This window comes from Ambystoma mexicanum, chromosome 2q (genome assembly GCF_040938575.1).
Source record: "Ambystoma mexicanum isolate Mex_15411 chromosome 2q, UKY_AmexF1_1, whole genome shotgun sequence".
Taxonomy (NCBI): Eukaryota; Metazoa; Chordata; class Amphibia; order Caudata; family Ambystomatidae; genus Ambystoma; species Ambystoma mexicanum.
Genome location: NC_090924.1, coordinates 375,531,489 through 375,553,846, shown reverse-complemented (window position 1 = coordinate 375,553,846; position 22,358 = coordinate 375,531,489).

Genomic DNA, 22,358 nt, shown 5'->3' with positions numbered 1-22,358 from the left:
TCACTGGACATACAAGAACTATAAATAAAGTCTGACAAGTGTAAAGTGACATCATGAAGAGAAGAGACGAGGATTCACTGAAACGATATACAAATATTTAAAGAATGAAGATGTGACTGAAGTAATAAAGTACCCGAATATGCGAATGTGAAGAAATCATATACACTGAGAAGATAAGTAAGAAGAGATGCAGTAGATGTATATCTGCAGAAATGCAAGGTAGATGAGACATAAACAAGTTTGCTAAATGTAGGAAGTATAAAGTGGTTAAAGCAGCCAAGATGAGAAGATGAACGTCGGTTTTGTATAATAGTAAGTTAAAAGCCCCAAGGAGAGAGACCAAGGCTGCAGTGCTGACATGCACTGAAATACAAATTCATGCAAGAACAAAGAATATTTCTTTGGCTCAGGATCAAGGATGCCTCATCAAGAAGCAATTACAAAGCTCAAAGGGAGTCAACGAAGAGAAGCCATGTATGTGGGACATATATTTCTTAGATTAAGTAAAGGAGTAAACATTTCTGAGTGCCAAATATTGGACAATCAGAGATGCAGAAAGCATATGCAAGACAGAGCAACCAAGTCTCCAGAGGCCCACGGGAGTGATAGTATGCAGTATAATTGAATCAAATACCACTAAATAAGAGGATGAGATGGACAAAATCATGGTTTCCTCACACGTGGTGCAAGACCAGAAAATAAGGCCTATTCATAACACTCCAGGCGAAGATAGCAATGTACCTTAACTCCCTTTAAAGTTCCTAGGAAGAGAACAGTCAGCAGGGTCAACTACAAAGAAGAGGCCTTGGTTTAGGGCCTAACTGATGGGAGATGGTACACTAATTGGCCAAGTGGGCAGTTGTCTGACATTGCTCCCTGCACCTGTGTTTCATTTTGTTTACGTGCTGCTAACGAGCTGTATATCCAAGGTTGGAAGAGAGTGCTAACCAATCAGGATGGCCTATGCGATGATGGACTATACATTGTTGCTGAAGCCAATCCGCTGCTATTACTCTATTATTATCTTTATTGTATGTATTAAGAGGTAGTGCAAAGCATGCCTACTTTATAAGGGGCGCACAATGATGTTACTAACACCTAGATATACTATAGGTATATGTGTTCCCTTAACCTATCCCTCCGCCCGATACGTTTTTACTATCTGCCACGTAGGATGACGTCATAGCTGAAGTACATTGAGGTATAACGCCTTTGTGTAACAGAAATACATTTGATAGTGTTTGAGCTGTGATTTGTTATGCTTGTCAGATTATCCTACTTTATTGAACTGATAACAAAATAGTGTTGTGCTATATTCTTTGAGTCTGTCGGGTTATTTGGGCCTGAAATCAGTTATTGTGGTAATCCTGTCTAGCACTTCATACGCTCTAGGTGCTACTGCACACCAGTGTCCCTAATGCTATTGGACTCCTGGTCATTAATCAAGACACTGTACTTTAAATAACATTAAGAATGATTTGGAATAGAGTTATAAACATCCTGACATTGTTGTGCCCAGGACCATGTAAAACTAGGTCAAATCTTGCCTGAATGCCTAAGAGCTCTTAAGCAACAGCATGAAAGGCTGCAACGGTCATTGTTCATTCATCTTTTGAACATCAGGCTAAGATGACCTATGGGACCCCCAATGATTTACCCTTATATCTGGGGTCCCCTTTCACATGGTCACTAGCCCCACATGCCACACATTTGCCAAAAAATCTTTCAAATGGAGGTTTGTTGTGAACAAACTCCTGTTTGGCACCAGGGGTATGACTAAACCTGTTAAACTTCCCCTTTGGCTTGCCCATCTTATCCTTTTTGTGCCCCTGTTTGGGATGAGCTGTATCCTTTCTTCTTTTCCCTTGTGTTGCTCCCCTTCCTCAATTCTTATGAGAGACTCTTTTATCATTTCTGGTCACTTTGTTGGCTACCCACAAGTCAGCTTCTCAGGGTTTTATTCTTTAGAATCAGCCACATACTGTTTTATTTATGGCAAGCAAGCATCAAAAATATGAGAAAGCATAAGCAAACTTCTCATAGCCTTCTTTCCACCCTGGCAGGTTTTTCAGGGAATCACTTACCCAGGTAACACACTGAATATTATATTTATCTCTCTGCTCCCTAGACCTTTCAAGTGTTGGGCAGAAGTATTCCCAAACCTGGAAGGGTGTCTCTTAAGAATCCAGGGTACCTAATTAGGGGCATTCACACTCTCATTCAATAAGTCAACTCAAATGCTCTTAACCAATCCACAATATCATCCTTCTCATCATATATAGTCACCAAGTCTTCATGACATCTGAGATGTGAAAACACACTGTGACCATTCCCACTGATTAATCCTGAAACAGAAGAAGAGGCATCCGATGAAATGTGCATTTCTTTTTGGTGCCTACACTCTCTCTCATTTTCTTTATTTTCCCTTTCCTTGTCTTATATTTATCATCTCCATTCTCTTTTTCTCTGTTTTCTCTTTTAGCTGTTTCCTTCTCTAAAAGGAGGTCTTTAGAATGTGTCAAAGAAACTCTAGTAAGAGATGGAGAAGGGCTGGGAGCAGAAGGGGAGGCGCCCCAACTACCTCCTCACCTGACCATCTTTTAGAGGACATGGCAGTGAAGCATGATAAGCTATGAGGATTGTACTAAGTCATGTTTCCCAATGTTTGTACTGAGACCGTTATTTTTACACAATACTTTACGTATGTCAACTTTTTAAGAGGCGTAAGGGCCCTCGTTTTTCAAATGATACTGGTATATTATCTTTTTGTAACTTGCCATACTGTAGTCTGGGTTTCCCACTTACCAGAGCTGTAGTCCTTAACTGAGTTCACACAACTGTATTCCGCCACCACGTGTTAGGAGGGTTTTTCAAAGTCTTTACCTGGAGTAGGACCTGGAAAAACCGGTTAGCAAGGTTATTCACAACCCCGGTTGAACAAAGCCACTCTCTTAAGTATTGTTGGCCAAGCAGCATGGCTGAACTAATGAGGAAGGGGGTACATTAAGCCATACTTTAAATAATTTGAGGTAAGTAAAAATACATTAGTACATATAAAAACTCATAGTCAGTTATCCCACTATGGGTTACACACTACTTCATCACAAGCAGTTACCTAAACAATAAATATGTTCACCAAAGTAGGGAGAACATATGGTTAGCACATATCAATACATAGGCCTTATAATTTATAAGGCACCCAGCACCATATACTAAAACTTCAGAAGCCTAGCCACAGCCTATACCAAATCTCCTGTAGTCTTTTAGGTGTTCCAAAAGGTTCCAGAAGGAAGAGGTGAGTTGTCTGGGAGGGTTCACTCAGTATTTAAGTTCAGGGTTAGATTGCCCAACCCACCTTTCGGCCCAGGGCCGAAAAGTCTCCCCACCAAGACGGGCTGGTTTTTATTTATTTATTTTGTCATTTATAAAGCGCGCCGAACCTGGGGGCATCTGGGCGCTGGTTACAAGAATGCTTAGTAACAGTAGCTTACATTTGATAGCATCTGGGCTGTGGTTACTAGAAGAATTAGTTACAGCAGGTTACATTTCACAGTCAATAAATAATTTGTAGTGCAAGAGATACAGGTACAGTTCAAAGCAATTATCGATGTGGGTAGTACCTGTGGTACCAAAGGTTATAGTCGTTGTTATTACAGTATGTTGCAGGTGCCATGTGGGTAATTAAGGCAGGGTGGAGTAGCACAGCTTCAGGATGGAGTTGGAGGTAAGATGGAGGGTTGTTAGAGGTTTTGGATTTCTTGAGAAAAAAGCCAGGTGTTAAGTCCCTTGCAGAAGGACCAATAGGAGTCATCTGATCTTAAGGCATAGTGGGAGTGCATTCCAGGATTTGGCCGCGATTACTGGGAAGCTGGTACCTCCTGATTTCTGATGCCTATATCTGGGGGTGACGAGTAAGTGGGAGTTGGCAACTCAGGTGGGCCTGGATGATTGGGCTTTTGAGAACTTTTTGGATAGGTAGGTGGGCGCAGTGTTGGCAATACATTTGTGGGTTAGTGCTAATGTTTTGAAAATGATGCGTTCTCGGGTGAGGAGCCAGTGGATGTTGTGTCTGGCTGTGGATATGTGGTCTTTATTCACGATTTTTGGGGCTGCACGTACTGTGTTGTTTTGAATGATTTGCAATTATTTTATATTACGGGCATCGGTGCCTGCAAAGAGGGAGTTGCAGTAGTCATTCCTTGATAGTATGAGGGCTCTGGTGAAAGTCATGCAGCTGTCGGAAGACAGGAATGGTCTGCAGGCATTGATACATTTCGCAGTGTGCTGCTGCAGATGCTATAGAATTGACATGTCCGGTTAGTGATAGGGTGCAGTCTAGATATACGTTTAAGGTTTTTACCTCTTTGGAGACGGTGATGGAGTTCCCATCAATGGAAAAGGATTTGTATGCAGTATTGAGTGAGTTAAGAAGGGATTGGGTGCCAATGAAGAGTAATTCTGTTTTTTCATCATTAAGACATAGACTGTGTTGTGCCATCCAGGTCTGGCTGGTTAGGTATAGTTTGCTGAGGGCATTGGATTCTGAGTTGTATTTTTTGGATATGGGTAGGAGGATTTGGGTGTCATCCGCATAGTTGGTGTAGGTGACACCCATGGCTTCCAGGAGGTCGAAGAGAGGTTTAGTGAATATGGTTTGAAAAAATCGGGCCACTCTGCGATGGAAATGGAAATGGTCATTCCTGTTTCAGGATGATTATATCAAGACTACACAGATGGAAAATGAGCCTGTATGGAAAACACAATGCTCACATATCCTAGGGTAGGACAGGATGAAGTGGTCATAAAAGAAATTAAGAGAATGGACTGTCCTGATAGAATAGAAACAGCTTGGGCACCTGGATGCTGGGAACAATCTGAGCTGCTAGTCTATGGACGAGTGAAGACCAAGAAGCGATGGGAAGAAGGATTGATGTCCTGTGCAAGTCATCTATTGAAGTCAGAAAATGATGCGAGAAGTACAAAAAGTGAATGATGAGTGTTAGAAACCATGGCCCGAAAAGTACCCAGTTGCTGACATAGGAAGAAGATGACTCAGTTCCACTGATTGGGATTACGTTGGCAAATGCGACATTGTGCTTTTGAACAGAGGGAAGGAAGCAAGTGGGAGCTTACATAGGTTGCAAGACTACTGTTGATGTCTCCAAAATGGGAGCAGGAACAGCCGTCCTGATGGATCGATATTAGGCTTGTGGGTCCACAGCCTACCCAGAGCCTGCAGATGATCAATACTACCATAAATGGATTCAATGCCATCAGAGAAGAGTTGAAGGCCATAAGTTTGAGGACCTGCTAGAAGAGATATATTCTCGATATGCTGACAGCAATGGAAGGAGGAGTTTGCACCAAAAATGGGCCATCATATTGCACGTTCATACCTTCTCACAATGACGAGAACGGAACCTTGACAGAGGCCATACCATTGCTGATGAACCTGCATAACAAGATGGAAGATGAGGCAGAAGACATTGCAGATGACAGGTGGTTTGCATCGATATTCTCATGGATTCCACACTGGAGGGAGAGTATTTTCAAGTTCCTTGGAGCCATATTGGTGATAATATTTGGATTCTGGGTGATCAGGGTAATAATCACTCAATGCAAGAAGACAGCAAAGAAGGATGTAGGAATGATGAAGATCATGATCAATGTCGAATCAGGGTTTGACCCAAAGAGTTGACAGATGAAGAGATCAGAAAATATATAGAGGCCAGCATCTTAGCACCTGCGGGAAGGAAGTTTTTGGTTCCAAAGAATCACAAGAAATATGTAGGACGATGGATCTATTGTAATCCGAGTGGACAGTGCAGACACATGACTTGAAGTGTTGATCAACATGTAAAATCAGCAGGATCCCTGAACGGATTAGTCAAGACCTGGACTCCAAAGAAACACTTTCTCAAGAGAAGATATCAAGATGTGGAGACCGGTGAAGGTGTGGTTGATGGATCAACTGGAGGGGGGCGTGTAGAGGAGTAGCTGAATGCCTCGGCAGGAAGTCCCACCCCCCTGTTGCATGTATGCTGGAAACCAGAAATCGTGCCATGCATGACACCAGTGGTTGTAACTATTCGCTGAGAGCCTTCAAGAAAGGTACCCATTAAGGAAATCCTATCTGATGTATCCCCGGAGAGATGACAATCTCGTGGAGGAGATCCCCAAAGATATATGAAGATAAGAGAAAGAGGCTTTTGTGACGTCACAGGAGATGAGCGTGATGCATTAAAAAGAGTGGCTGAAAAAGAGAATACAAAGACCTTATAGAATCTGATGATGAAGTAAGGAATCGAGTAAACTTTCATAGGCGGAATGAAGATTGCACAGGTGAAGAGCTCTGCAGAAAATGCAAGCCATTTTATAATAGTACTGATGCAACAACGCAAGTAGACTAAGTAATCTTAGAAGCTAGCTATATATAGTGAATAGATTCCAGGCAATGCCACCATTATATAGAATCAGAACATTTTATGCAACAATTTTAGTAAGCTCAGACCCACGGAGAAAGAATATTCGAGAGCTGTGAGTCGCAGCAAGAAAGCAGCTGGAAATCATGAAAAGACCAAGAAGGCTGTCTGGCCTGGTGTCAAAGGGTGGAGCAGCCAAGAACTGGTTATCGATCCTTGAAGAACAGTGAACGTGAGAAGCTGAATCATCACAAAGAAAGAACACATGAGTGCCAAGTTGTATTCATTAAATACAATTAAATGCGAGAAAAGCAGCTGAATTGCGGTCTCCTGTCACATGGGCTATGGATGGAAATAGAAAATGGGCATGCAGCTCTAGACTTGAGATAGGAGCGTGCTCACACTTCCATATATTCTAAGGATACCTTGCAAGGCCAAGTTCAAAGACAACCTACATGACTGAAGGCATGAGTGATGATGGATGTTGGGCTAATTGGGTGGGGAGACCTGGTCAAGTCCACCCACTGACCTTTGGAGTACAAGCTTACGTGCTGCTAGTGAATCAAATGTTCCAGAAGGGCACAAATGTGCCAACCAGTTGTAGAAGGCCATATAATGAATGGCCTTATAGTTTGAAAGGCAGTAATATACTGTGTATCTTAGAACTGATGAAGATGACTTGCATTGGGGTGGGCATAAGTTGTCCACCTGACTCTAGAGATCCAATCACAACCCGAACACTTTTAGAAAGTATACTTAGATATTCTCCTTAAGACTATCACAACTCCTCGTAGGTTTTTCTTGTTTGCCACATAGTATGATGTCACGTATGATGAATGTTTATCATATAAATGAGATATTTTATGAAATGTATGAGAAAGCTTGTGTGACGTCTGTTGATGTCCGTTGTAACTCCCTGTTTAAGACAATTGATAATAAAAGAGTCGGATGAGACTTTGCAAACTTCCTGAGTCGGTCTGATTATTTGGTGTAAGAGTTATTCTGCATCCAATGCTTTGCATGACATGTTACTGATTAAGGACCTTATGTTCAGAAGAAAGATGCCTTCCCTAAACATCTCCCAGGGAACAGAGGGAGATACCGGCCTGAGAGACAATCGCGAGAGCAATTGTGGGAGCTAAGATTGACTACTGTTCCAGCCTTCTCGTGGGTATTAATAAATCCATTTGCAATAGGCTACAGGTTTCCCAGAATGGAGCTGTAAGAGTGGTTATGGGTCTCTCTCATAGAGACCCTGGGCCTTATTATGAATCACCCGGTATGGAAATAACGGTGGCTGTAAATCCGCCGCCACTGTTGTTTCCATACCGGGTGATCTCGAGTCTTGCAGGCAGAGGTGTCATTCCTGCCAGGTCTGACCTGGCGGGTTTAACACCACCCGCCTGCAGGCGGACGTGGAAACACTGGCACCATCACGAGATGGTGCCGGTGTTTCCACTTCCCCATTCCCATTGAGTCCTATAGGACTCAATGGGAATCAGGAATTATCGAATTCCGCCTCCGGAATTCCCGGGTCACCGGGGTTGTAAAGCCCCAGTAATTCTGGGAATCATGGAGGCAGAATGGTAATACGAGTCCGGCGGTAACCTGCCGGAATTTCCAGCACCTTTACTGACTCATAATGAGGCCCCATGTTTCTTCAGCAAGACGAGTTCTTCATTGGCTACCAGTCGAATCTAGAATCCTTTTTCGAATGCTGGTTGTAACGCAGAAATGTAGGCATGGAAAAATGCCTGTATATCTCCACGCTCTTTTGTCTAACAAAATGCATGGACAATCAGTGAGATCCAGCAATCAGGATCATTTGATGAACCCCAGGTGTAAGAAGGCCAAGACTTCAAACGGAGCATTTTCCGTGGCTGCCCTTAGGGCTTGGAATGACTTACCTCTGGAGTTAAGAGGCATTGAGTCAATAGATGTCTTCAAAAGAAAACTGAAGGCTTTTCTGTTTGCCTAAGGAATTTAGTCCATGTCTTACTTCGCTCCCGTAATCTGTCCAAACCTGCTGAGCTTTTGTGTTTTTTGTTGTGTCCTGTTGCACCCTTAAGCCTGCGGGTCCATGGCCTGCGCATTACACATTTATTAAAGTAAAAAATAAAAGAGGACCCATCCAGCAGCTCCACAACTGGAAACCAGCTAGCATGCCCTTCTAGGTGCTGCCAGTAAGCTTCCTAGGTGGAAAGTGCCAGGGAGTCTTTGAACAAAGGACAGGGCCATTGTCTGCAAACACTCTCCTCAGCTTTGGGTCATCTGCCTTGAAGGATGACACGAGACCTGCGAAGAAGCTAGGAGTGTCACAACAAGCATCAACCAGCGTCCATCTTTAAAGGACATTTCTGAGGCAGTCGAGCCCTCGAACTGCGACCGGCTGCACCACTGATTGTTGTGACGCTGCAGTCACAAAGGCTATCTGAGATGCCTCGACCAGCCTTCTAGATCTGCCAGCCAGCACAGAGACAGCGATTGTTGACCCCGAGATGGCGTGTATGCCAGCCTGCAGCCGTCCTTCCTGCCTCACTTGCCGAACTGCCTTCCGCCTGATACCTGCAGCTGTCTCCCATCTTGAACTCTATTGCAGGAGCTGCAAAGCATCCTGGAACCGACTTGACACTATTGAGCATCATGATCATCTCAAGCAACAGGTACATTGTGGTTCTGTCCTCCTGGTCCTTCCCTGAAGGACCCTAGTGACATTTACGACACCCGCCCCCTGTTTCCCAACATTTCTAAACGTCCCCCCGATGCCCGGCACCCTTTTTAACCCCTTATCCCCACCCCATATATATATATATATATATATATATATATATATATATATATATATGTGTGTGTATATATATATATATATATGTGTGTGTATATATATATATATATATATATATATATATATATATATATATATATATATATTACATGGACGCGGTAGCGTCCATTTAGTTATGGTTAAGTTGGTGTTTTAATAGGAAGAGCATTTTTTGGGTGGCTTATAACGTCGCTCCCTCTGGACGGATCCTCACCAAACTTTGCAAAAAAAGTATATGGCCCACTCTGAATTTTTTTCCAAAGTTTGGAGAGCTTTGGTCCAGGGGGGGAAAAGTTATAGGGTGGGTCCCAAAACTTTTGTTTTTTCCCATAGACATAATGGGAAAAAACTTTGCGCATACCTACAGCCCAAACCGCTGGACGGATTTACACCAAATTTGCGGCAGGAGTGGGGGCTTGGTCCCAAAAGCGTGCTTTTGCAAATTTGGTGTAAATCCGTCCATTAGTTGTTTTTTTAAATGACCAAAATGTAAGGCAAAAAAATTAGTGATATCTCCGTTCGCTTCACGGATGGACTTCCCTGTTCGCTCCGCGGACAGTGCCCTGATTGGCCGAGCGGCTTGCACGATGTCCGCGGACACCCGACGTGTTCGCTGATTGGACGGTGTGGTGCGTGAAGCGCGTCAGATTTTCTGTGGCGCCCGCCATCTTGAATTCGTGGTGAAACTTGGATTAAAAATTGTATTTAGTGGAGTGTGTTGGTGTGTAAGAGTATTTGGGGAGGGTGGGGGAGTATGAGATAGGTTCAATGTTCTATTTTTTTTATATGCTAGACGTTTTTGTTGTGTTCAATTTGTCTACGGACAACACGGCTGTTCTGAAATGTTCTATATAAACTAAATGGTGGGGTGTTCTGAGGACGGAGTATGTGTCCGTTTTGTTCGCAAGCAAGCTAAAATTGAGCTAAGAACACTTGCGGTGTCCTTAAATGTTCGTACATAAACAAAAAGGGGGTGTCCTGAGGACGCTGTCCGTATTGTACTCTGGCAAGTTGAATGTGTTCTAAGAACACTCGCTGTGTCCTGAAATGCTCTGATTACTTACTGGTAATCTTCATTACACCTAGTCCTACTCTTCCTCGTCACAGTACTGACGACACTCCTCAACCTCCCTTCGGGGAAGGTCCCATGCTCCGGCTTGGTAATATGAAACTGAGTGATGTGATGTGGGGGAGGAGTTATAGGAATTTAAAGAAATAGAAGAAGGTCCTGTGTCGGAGGCAGGGGCCTCATGAAGTAAGTACTGGGACGAGGAAGAGTGGACGTGGAGGTAATGTTTGCAATTAAACAAAATGGGGGTGTTCTGAGAACACTGTTCGTATTGTTCATTGTCAGGTTGAAAGTGTTATAAGAACCCTCCTTATGTTCATTGACATTACAATTTCCTATGGCCCTTACACGACTTTTTCTCCACTAAACAAATGATAAATCAGGCTGCTGTGCGTCGACATTATGTGATAATCCTATCACTTGCCCCATCGACCTGGCTGACCTGCTTTTGCGACACTAAATCATATCTCCCGCCCCTAAGCCTCACATTATCAAAGCATTCATATTCCCCGTCTCTCTCTGTGACGGTACAGGGTGCGTAGCCAAACGCGCCCAGTCGTCTCCAGTCCTACGCAACTTTACACAGAACCCGGAAAACAACACAGATCATCTCACAACACAGCGCGCAACAATTCGGAATATGAAACTGTGATTTAAAAGCAAACAGCAAGATTGTACATTTCGTAAAGTATTTTTATTTGGCATCAAATGTTTAGAGAATATTCAGCGATTTGCATTTGTCTTTGCTGTCGATCCGCAAAAGTTCATCTTGAGTCACGCGCTGTTCCTTTGCGGTTCCTACGCGACTTTACACAGAACCCGGAAAACAACACAGATCATCTCACAACACATTGCGCCACAATTCGGAATACGAAACTGTGATTTAAAAGCAAACAGCAAGATTGTACATTTCGTAAAGTACTTTTATTTGACATCAAATGTTTAGAGAATATTCAGCGATTTGCATTTGTCTTTGCTGTCGATCCGCAAAAGTTCATCTTGAGTCACGCGCTGTTCCTTTGCGGTACACAGGGTGTTGGTTTATGATAAAATAAGCACTATGGTGGCACTGATAATCAGAAGGCTGTTCCAACAACGAGGCATTAGACCACCATAATGGTTGGTATGTTGCTTCTAGCCGCTAGTACCGCGTAAGGGCATATTGGTCCTTGGCGATTGTCCCATAAAATGGTGAGGGTCATGAAGTTGTTTAGAAGTAGCTGCACCTGGCAGTTAAAAAATCCATCGGCCGGGGTCTGAAAATCATGGCATTCACAGTACGGGAGGACATACCTGTTTTAAAAAACATAAATGAGTCTCACCAGCCGATCTTCATTAAAAAAATAATTTTATTTATTAGGGCGTGAAACTATTTGCTAGCGAGGATAGTCCAACAGAGTATGTTAACTTATTCCCATTAACCCACCCTCTGTCCTCTGCCTTTGTCAGAGCCCTCTAAGCGACAGGGGATCAATTCGGGGGTGATAGTGCGCGGTAGAAAACACTAGGCCACATTAAAGGAACAAGTACAACTTAACCGGGCTTTAACGCCAAGCTATTGTTATTATATTCTGGTATAAAATAATCTAAAGGGTTACTTACATTACATTGGCATTTTCCATTGTCTAAGCGTAGTGCAGTCCCAAAACACGACTCCGATTGTGCCAACAATCTTTCTCATAGTGATATAATATATAAAAGTGGTTTCGTTTCAGAAATTTCATCCTTATTGTGTCTTACGTTTTTGCAACACTCCTTCGAAAGAAGTCTTTTAGCACGATCCCTGTCTGTCAAGGTAAAAAAACAATAGAACCTTATAGTGCGAGTCATGGGCCTCTCCGGCACGCGAGCAAAAAATGGAAGCAGCTGACCTTCACTGTAAACGACCATACATTCTTAGTTTGCAACATTCTGTGTACAGCCATCTCTGAGAAACTGCTTTTTACACTCCATCTTTGCATATTGTTTGCGTGCTAATAAAAAAAACTTTGTTAAAGGGACGTTATGGTTCCAAGTAAAACCGAAAAACACCTGAAATTCCCAAGTTATGGTAAGCTAAGCAACCATAACTCACGCCACCACTGTGCACGGCTAAGACTAACACCCAGGACATCAAAGATGACATCACAAATGTCATTGATGACATCACTGATGACATCACAAGTGTATGTACTTTTCATGAAATATTTGTACAAGGGATTCTTATTATAATGTTGCGAAAAAAGTGTCAAGGATCATTGCAATAAATATCATACCCTAATTAGTGCTTTGAACGATGCATTGACATAAATAGCATTTTATTATGGGGTTCTATCTAGTATACTAAGCTACTAATGCAGAAACATAGCATTGTGTGCAGCGAACAAGATGAAGGTATAATATTCGTAATGTTAATATGTTGAATAATGAAATGATAATTGTTTTCTTAATAGATTTGTGTGTACTGTGAAATATGTAATAAGTAGCTAATAAAACCCATGTATTACATAATTGCATTACTATAGAGAAAACAGAAAGAGACAAGAACACATACCAATATACATATACATAGGGTAAATAACAGCTTTGAAACAGAGAAATCATCATTTATTTGCTTGAAAATAATGCTGTCTTTAAAGATTGTGTCTTCCCCTATGTATATGTTTCATATGATGTGACTGGACTCTAAGGGAATTACTATAAGAACCTACTTGTAGGATACGTCTACAAATAAAATACAATTTTTAGTTTCTGACTGTTACTGAAGAAAACCATGTGGCCTAGATATGTCAGCAAAAGAAAAAAGAGTGAGCCAGAAGAACACTCGCGGTGTCTTGAAATGTTCGTACATAAAGAAAATGGGGGTGTTCTGAGGACGTTGTCCGTATTGTTCGCCGGCAAGTTGCATGTGTTATAAGAACACCCGCGGTGTCCTGAAATGTTCGTAAATAAACAAAATGGGGGTGTTCTGAGGACGTTCTCCGTATTGTGTGACTGCTTAGCTGTATGCAATGAGGGAATGGCACAGAGAGTGAAGTGGAAATGGTAGAAGGGCTGTCCAAGAGTTACGCGGTCCGCGGACACCGCGGCTGTCCGTGGACAGGGCGTGCTACATCCGGGGTTTTCCAGCAAATCTGGCATGGAAAGAAGACTGTAGGGATCAGCCAATCAGATGTTGAGGTTGTGGATTTGTGTTGAAAGAGACTGTGTGTAGTGAAGATGGCAGAACTATACTAAGCTACTCATGCAGAAACATAGGCAGTGTGTGCATCATACATGATGAAGGTGCCATATTCATAATCCTGCCATGTTGAATAGTGAAATGATAACTGCTTTCATCTTAGAGTTTTGCGTACTGTGAAACATGTAATAAGTAGATAATAAAACCCACTTAATACATAATTATTACAGACAAAACACAAAGAGACAATAACACATACAAATATGACTTTATACAGGGACAGTGAAGTAAACAAAAAAGCAGAAGTAGTAGCAGAAAAAGTTCATAACCTAACTGATTGTCTTTATGCAGAGAAACTATTGCTCTGTTTCAAAGCTGCTACTTACCATATGTATGTGTATCACATGATGTGACAGCACCCAAAGGAAAGGAGAGTGAGTATAATGTATACAAATATGAGCATATACAGGGAAGGTAGAGTAATAAAAATAAAACCATGAGAAAGTGCTGATAACCCTAATGATTATCTTCATGCACAGAAAGGATTGCTCTCTTTCAAGCCTGTGTCTTCCGCTATGTATATGTTTCATATGACATGACTTGACCCTAAGTCTACAAATATAGTACCTTTTCAATTTTTACTTCATGAATGTTACTGAAGAAAACTATGTGGCCTAGATATGTCAGTAAAGGGATAAAAGGGAGAGCCAGACATGTGATGTCATCAGTGATGTCATCAATGACATTTGTGATGTCATCTTTGATGTCCTGGGTGTTAGTGTTAACAGTGCATGGTGGCGGCAGTTATGGTTGCTTATCTTACCATAACTGCCGAATTTCAGGGGTTTTTTGGTTTTACTTTGAACCATAACGTCCCTTTAACAAAGTTTTTTTACTGAATATATATATATATATATATCTGTTTCAGTATTTTGATGGAAAAAGTTCTTTCAGTATTTTTTTTTTCAGTACTATCCCTGGACACCAGTCGAGATAACTGTGTAAAAATCTGCCTGTGACTATTATCGCTGTAAACATTCATTGGTGTCTATTGTCTCTTTAAACATCATGTGCTATCTAATGTGCTCGCCTAGAAGTACTGCTGTATATTGCCTCAGTCTCAGTAAATATGTACTGGAGCCATCTGTGTGTTGACATATCTTTGAATGGAGGCATTTGTATCTTCATGCATTTACATCAGCATTTTATGCATCTGTTTATTTACATTGGATTTGGTTGTTTTTCAGGGAACAATCAAAACAGATGTAAAATAAGGGTAAAGGGAATTCTAACAATGATAAAAAAGAGGGCACCTGTTTTGAGGAATTCAACCACCCTCCCGGAGGTATGCGTTCGCCTAGGCTTTATTCATATTTTGATAATGAAAATGAATGATGGGAGATCAACCTCCGAAAATGTTTGAGGCCATTCCGTGCACATTTTCTCTGCTTACCGCATGAAACGCATAGTCACTTGTACTCCGGGAGGATGCAACCTACAGGCTCCGTCTTTCTCTGTCATGTTCAGATGGAATGTGATAGCCATGGGTACATCAAAGCATCTCAAGAAGGGGGAAGGCACACCTTCCTCTGGCCATAGGCAGACTAATTAAAATATCAAAGGCTCCATTGATCTTCTTTCCTATTGTTTAGTTTGGCTTGTGGCAGTAAATACAAATGAGAGATAATTGAGGCAAGCCTGTCATATAGGCTTGCTTGCCGAACATACAACAGGTGTCATGAACCATGGACATAGCCCCTTCTGGTCTTCCTGGTTCTGGTCCAGATGGAGAGTGTGCTCCTTGATACTTCCAACATGGCCGTGCCCAGTGCCGTGTTCCGTACTAGCCTGTACGTCGGACACGGCACGTTCTATAAATGGGCCACGCCCCCGCGCCTCCGCGCGTCTCAACGCTATCTCTAGGTAGTGTCTCGACGTGTGTGTGCTGCTCGGCGTTACCCTTCCCAGTTCCTGGCCAACTCCCTTATTCTTTCTTCCCTTTTCCCCTGTTTCCTGGAGTCAGACTCGACTTGCGCGCACTTATACAAGTTCCGGTCCGGCCGGGAGAAGGAGTCCTCCACGGAACGCCACAAGAAGAGAACTCAGGTGAGCCGGGGGAAAACCTTTGACAGATTGAGATGCCAAATGATTAACACTGATACCGCTATTGAGAAAGCGGTCCAGGACCTCATGCGCGGCATGCAGGAGCTAACAACCGAGGTACAGAACTTAAAGGCAGAGAACGCAGCCTTGAAACAATTAGTGCTGTCACGTGACTCTGCCAATAAGGAAAGCGTAATACTGGGTGGAGTGGTAGACAAATACGATGGCTCGCCAAAATCCTTACGTGGATTACTGGATTCCTGCTTGGTGCATTTTACATTCAAGCCCTATTATTTTTCAACTTCCAGGGCCAAAGTGGGCTTCATAATCTCCCATCTTACAGGGAATGCGTTATCTTGGGCCACTCCCCTACTGAACTCTGGAGACGTCCTCCTGGACGATTATGATGCATTTATCCAGGCGCTCAAGTCTATGTTTGACCGCCCCGAACAAGTGTTCAGCACCCAGGAACGCCTACTTGATTTTCGGCAAGGATCCCAGGATATGCGAACATTCGTTACCAGATTCAAACAGCTGGTAAAGGAGGCTGATTGGGGCCCTGAAGCGAGTTTCACCTTATTTCGCAGGGGCCTAAATGACGATATCAAGGATGAATTAGCCAGAGTGGCTCGCCCCAGTCCGTTTCAGGCTTTGGTAGATCTAGCCTTACAAATAGACTTTCATATCCAGGAAAGAAGGGCTGAAAGGAAAAAGGCTAAGACTGCCTTTCAACGAACCCCTCCGGAGTCGACTGTGAAATCCGATCCTGTCTCAACCCCTGATAACGACTCCGAACCAATGCAAATAGGCGCCTTTTGTGGGCCAATTACTCCACAAGAAAGGATGAGAAGAATTCACACCGGCCTGTGTATGTATTGTGCCTCACACAAGCATCTCGTTAGAGAATGTCCTTTAGCCCCTCCACGGCGTTCGGGAAACGCCAGCTCCCGGCCCTAGATGGAGCGAGGTTTCGGGAGAAAGATGTCTGCTCCACATCAATCACATCCTTGAACTCTCCTGGACAGAATAACCTGGTGGTGCTACAGGCCTTTCTATCACCCTCCAAGCACAAGACCTATCCCATACTGGCCCTGGTGGACTGTGGAGCTATGGGAATTTTCATTGATCAAGACTGGGTTATCAGACATAAAATACCATATGAGTCACGGAACATTAAACAGCCGGTAGAAGCAATTGATGGGAGACCTCTCTCTTCAGGACCCCTGACCCTACAGACAAAAGAGGTCCGTCTCTCCATAAATCACCACCAAGAGCAGATTACATTCGACATCATCAAATCAGCCCATTACCCAATGGTTCTGGGTATGACCTGGCTTCAAAGACATAATCCGTACATTAATTGGACAGCAGTGTCATTGTTTCTGGGCTCTGAGTTTTGTATGTCCCACTGTTTATCCCTAGATCTCTCCTTAACACGAGCTATTGAACATTCAGGAGAGCAAAAAACCTCACTCATGGTTTCGAACATTGTACAAGTCCCTGAGGTCTACCGAGGATATACTGATGTCTTTTCGACTGCCACAGTCCAGGCTTTACCCCCTCACAGACCCGAAGATTGTGCCATTGAGACAGATCCCTCGGCAGTAATTCCCTTTGGCAGAATTTTTATCCTTTCAGAACCTGAGAAAAAGGCCCTCCGAGAATACCTGGACATCAATTTGGAAAATGGCACCATAAGACCCTCAAAATCTCCAGGGGGTGCCTCATTGTTCTTCGTTCCTAAGAAGGATTCCAAGGAACTCAGACCCTGCCTCGACTACCATGGTCTAAATCAATGCACCCTCAAAGATCGGAACCCTCTGCCTCTGATTTCAGATATCCTGGAAGCTGTCAGAGGCGCCGTAATATTCACGAAGTTGGACCTCCGGCGTGCCTATAACTTAATCCGTATCCGGGAAGGGGACGAATGGAAGACCGCCTTTAGAACGCCCTTTGGTCACTTTGAATATCTAGTCATGCCCTTTGGATTAGCTAATGCCCCTGCAGTTTTTCAACGTTTCATGGATAGGGTGTTTTCTGACATGCTTTTTCTCTTTGTCATTGTCTATCTAGACAACATTTTGATTTATTCCAAGGATCCCATGAAACATGAAGAACATGTCATGGCGGTACTACAACGGCTCCGTGAAAACAAGCTCTTGGTCAAACCTGAGAAATGCCTTTTTCATGTGACTTCAGTTCATTACCTTGGATTCATCCTCAGCCCAGAAGGAGTTGGAATGGACCCTTCAAAGGTAAAGGCCATACTGGCCTGGCCTGCTCCTACATCGGTGAAAAAGGTTCAGTCTTTCTTGGGACTTGCTAACTTTTATCGAAAGTTCATTCCTACCTTTTCTGAGCTCGTCCAACCGATCGTTGCTCTGCTGAAGAAGGATGTTCCCTTCATCTGGTCTTCCTTGCAAGAGAAGGCTTTTCAACGCTTGAAGACAAGATTCACGCAAGCCCCCGTCCTCGCTCAGCCTGACTTAGATCGCCCTTTCATAGTGGAAACGGATGCCTTCAACCATGCCATAGGAGCAGTCTTGAAACAGGTGCTTGAGGACAAGATGGACCACCCAGTGGCTTACCTCTCTAGAACCCTAACAACCAGCGAAACCCATTACTCCGTCCTGGAAAAGGAGCTGTTGGCAATCCGCCAAGCCTTCACAGAATGGCGACATTTACTCCTGGGTGCTAGATATCCAGTCCAGGTCCGTACGGATCATCGAAATCTACAAATTCTCCAATCTATGGAGTGCAGGAACAGTCGTCAGGCGCGTTGGGCCTACTTCTTCGCCCAGTACCAATTCCAAATCACTCATGTTCCTGGATCACAAAACGTGATTGCGGACGCCTTGTCCCGAAGTCCTGACTATTTAACCACTGAAGATAGGACCTATCCTACAATGTTTCCCAACACAATCTTTATAGCTCAAGCGATCAACCTCTTGGAAGAGATTCGAGCCAAAACCCAGTCCTCTGACCTCTAGAAGGACGTCTCTAGGAAGAATCCCTGGAACTTAAGAATCAAGGAAGGATACTTATTCAAGGTCAATGCCTTGGTCATTCCCACACCGAAACTTCAACATAAAATAATAACTCTCTGCCATGATACTTTTCATTCTGGACATCGTGGTGTAACCAACACGCTCCGTTTTATACAAAGACAGTTTTGGTGGCTGGAAATGAAATGCAAGGTACAAGAGTACATCAAGACCTGTACTGTCTGCAGTCAGAATAAGCACGACAATAAGAGACCGGCGGGCCTTCTATTGCAACCTACACTGCCAACAAGACCATGGGAATGTATAGCTACAGACTTCATCGTGGAATTACCACCTTCCCGGGGTTACACGACCATCATGGTAACCATAGACTTGTTTACTCATATGGCACATTTCACGCCTCTCTATAAACTTCCTTCCTCTTCAGAGCTCGCAGGAATTTTCCTAGAACACATTTTCCGTCTTCATGGACTCCCTTCCAAGATCATATCGGACCGAGGACCGCAATATATTTCACAATTCTGGAAACATCTCTGTCGTGTTCTAGGGATTCAACGTGCTCTTTCATCTGGATATCACCCACAGACCAATGGGGCCACAGAACGTGTTAATCAAACCCTGGAGCAATAACTTTGTTGTTTCGCAACCAAGGTACAGGATGATTGGTCCCTCCTTATACCCTTAGCCGAATTTGCCTATAACAATTCAGATCACTCAGCGATCAACGTTAGCCCCTTCAATTGCAGTCAAGGTTTTCATCCCTCCGTGTTACCTTCAGTTCTACCACATCCAACTCCAGTACCTTCACTTGATTCCTGGATTGAAACTCTCCTCAACATCCACAAGGAAGCCAAGGAACAATTGGGAAAGGCCCAGATTCGCACTAAGCGATATGCTGATTCCAAAAAAAGACCAACACCCTCCTATTCTATTGGTGACCAGGTCTGGTTGTCCTGAAAACTATTACCACGACATCTACGCCCTAACAAGTTAGCACCCCGATATTATGGTCCATTTTCCATAAAAAAAATCATCAATCCTGTTTCTTATCGGCTCAAGCTTCCAGACTCCTGGAAGAGAATACATCCAGTTTTTCACACTTCTCTACTCAAACCCTACATCCACTCCACCCGGAAAACCAGCAGACCCAGTCCTGTGATTGTGGACAATCAGCTGGAATATGAAGTATCCAGAATATGCGACTCCAGGTACAAACGGGGTCGGCTTCAATACCTGGTCGAGTGGAAAGGCTATACTCCTAGCGAGAGAACATGGGAACCACTATCCAACCTAAACACCCCTCGATTGCTGAGAAGATTCCATCTCATACACCCTGGCAAGCGTGGTTGGACGGGGTTTCGGAGGAGGCATGCTGTCATGAACCATGGACATAGCCCCTTCTGGTCTTCCTGGTCCTGGTCCAGACGGAGAGTGTGCTCCTTGATACTTCCAACATGGCCGTGCCCAGTGCCGTGTTCCGTACTAGCCTGTACGTCGGACACGGCAAGTTCTATAAATGGGCCACGCCCCTGCGCCTCCGCGCGTCTCAACGCTATCTCTAGGTAGTGTCTCGACGTGTGTGTGCTGCTCGGCGTTACCCTTCCAAGTTCCTGGCCAACTCCCTTATTTTTTCTTCCCTTTTCCCCTGTTTCCAGTATCTCTTACCTTTCTTCGATCCTCTTCCTGGACGTCCTGGAACACGCGACTTCCTGGAACTTTGAATGTTCGCGCTGGAGTCAGACTCGACTCGCGCACACTTATACAAGTCCCGGTCCGGCCGGGAGAAGGAGTCCTCCGCGGAACGCCACAAGTAGAGAACTCAGTTGAGCCGGGGGGAAACCTTTGACAACAGGAAAGCTGGGCTAACAACCCTTTCGTATGCAATGTGTCAACCTGAAACTAGTTCCCACCCCTCTCTATCAAAGGCAGTGAATGGCATGTCTGGGTCAATCAGTTACCATAGGTATGCCTGCAGAGAGGACCCCTTTCAGAGGGGAGAAGTATGTGAATTGAGGGAGACAGGAAGTCATCAAAAGAGAGCTGCACTTTAATCAAGAGTCACAGAGGCCTCAGTTAACCAGAGAGCACTTTGATCTACAACAGACAGGATGATGGGTGGGATTTAGGCATATTTTGTCATCCCATACCTTTCCTGTTGCAAAACACTCTGTTCCTTTCCTCGTGCATAACAGATGATTGTTGATGGGGACCCAGGATTGGTTCATTAAGGTTGTCTTAGCCTGCACCAATCACTGGGGCCCATTTGGCTTTAAAAGATCCCACCCTCCTAAACATTTCCCAGTGAACAGAGGGAGATACTGGACTCAGAAGACCCATCCAGCAGCTCCAGAACCGGTACCCATCCAGCACACAGCATGCCCTGCTAGTTTCTGTTAGCAAGCTTACAAGGTGGGAAGCGCCAGAGAGCATCTGAACAAAGGACAAGCCTGCTGCCTGCAATCACTCTCCTATGCTTTGGGCTGTTCTTCTTGAAAGGACGACACAAGCCGTACAAAGAAGGTAGGAGGAGTGCACCTATAAGCATCAACCATTGTCCATCTTTAAAGGACATTTTCGAGACAGTCGAGTCCTCAAAGTGCAACTGGTTGCACCGCTGACTTTTGTCACGCCGCAGCCACCAGTGCGGTCCGAGATGCCTCGATCTGCGTTCCCGATCTGCCAGTCAGCACAGAGACAATGGCCCTCATTACGACCCTGGCGTAAGTATCTGTCATTACCGGCATGGCACAAATAACGTGTCCGTGCAGGCAAGAGACCGCTAGAAGCGGCACATTACGAGTCCTCGGGCACAAGCATTGCGCCATGCCGGTAATGAAATCACTGGCATGCCACTAAAGGGTGAAAAATCCCACTTACCAGCATCGTATGCAATGCAAATAGCACCTCCGGCACCCTATCTATCGACATTAGCGGTCACCGCTAATAGCGGAAACTGCAAATAGCGGGACCGCTATTAGCGGTGACCGTAAATAAACGGATCCGGAAGTAGCGTCATCGAACGGGAAAGAGCACGGCGACCATCTTTAAAAACACAATCCATTGCCATCCTCTGTAACCAGGAGACATCTGACCCCCAGAACTCCCACACACCTTCACCACCACACCTTTGAGATCAGGATGGCAAAAGTTGTAAAGAAAAGCGGAGATCGGCTGAGCTAGGAGCGCTTCTCAAGAGAGGAGGTGACCATATTGGCAGAAACCCTCCAGGAACATGCAGACGTCGTGTTTGCAACTGAGATGACCTGACCGGCGCTGCTGAGGAAAAAGGAGATTTGGGCTATAGTCGCCCAGAGGGTCAGTGCTGTCGGCACAACACCCCGCACCCCAAAAGAATGCGGCAAGCGGTGGGACAATCTACGTCTCCGCGTGAGGAGCATACCGGCGGCAAACCGGAATATCAGGACGGCGACAGGCAGAGGTGCTGAGTCGCCCCTCAAACTCCAGCCATGGGAGCAGATATGTACCTCCACCATAAGCACAGAGTGCATATAGGGAGTTGGGGACATGGAGAGAGGAGCCCCGCCATCAGCCGATGCAGGTAGGTGTCTCAACTATGCAATACCACCACGATGATGTCCAGATGATGGGAAGTGCAATGATGCATACCAGGGTCCACCAGACACATTAGCACAAGACTGCCTACAGGCAGTGCTGAGCGTCACCGTGTCCACATGCATAATGCACCCCATTTCTGTAGCTACCCACATGCCTCCATGCATCACCCACCCAAGAGTGAGACTACCTGTATGTCACT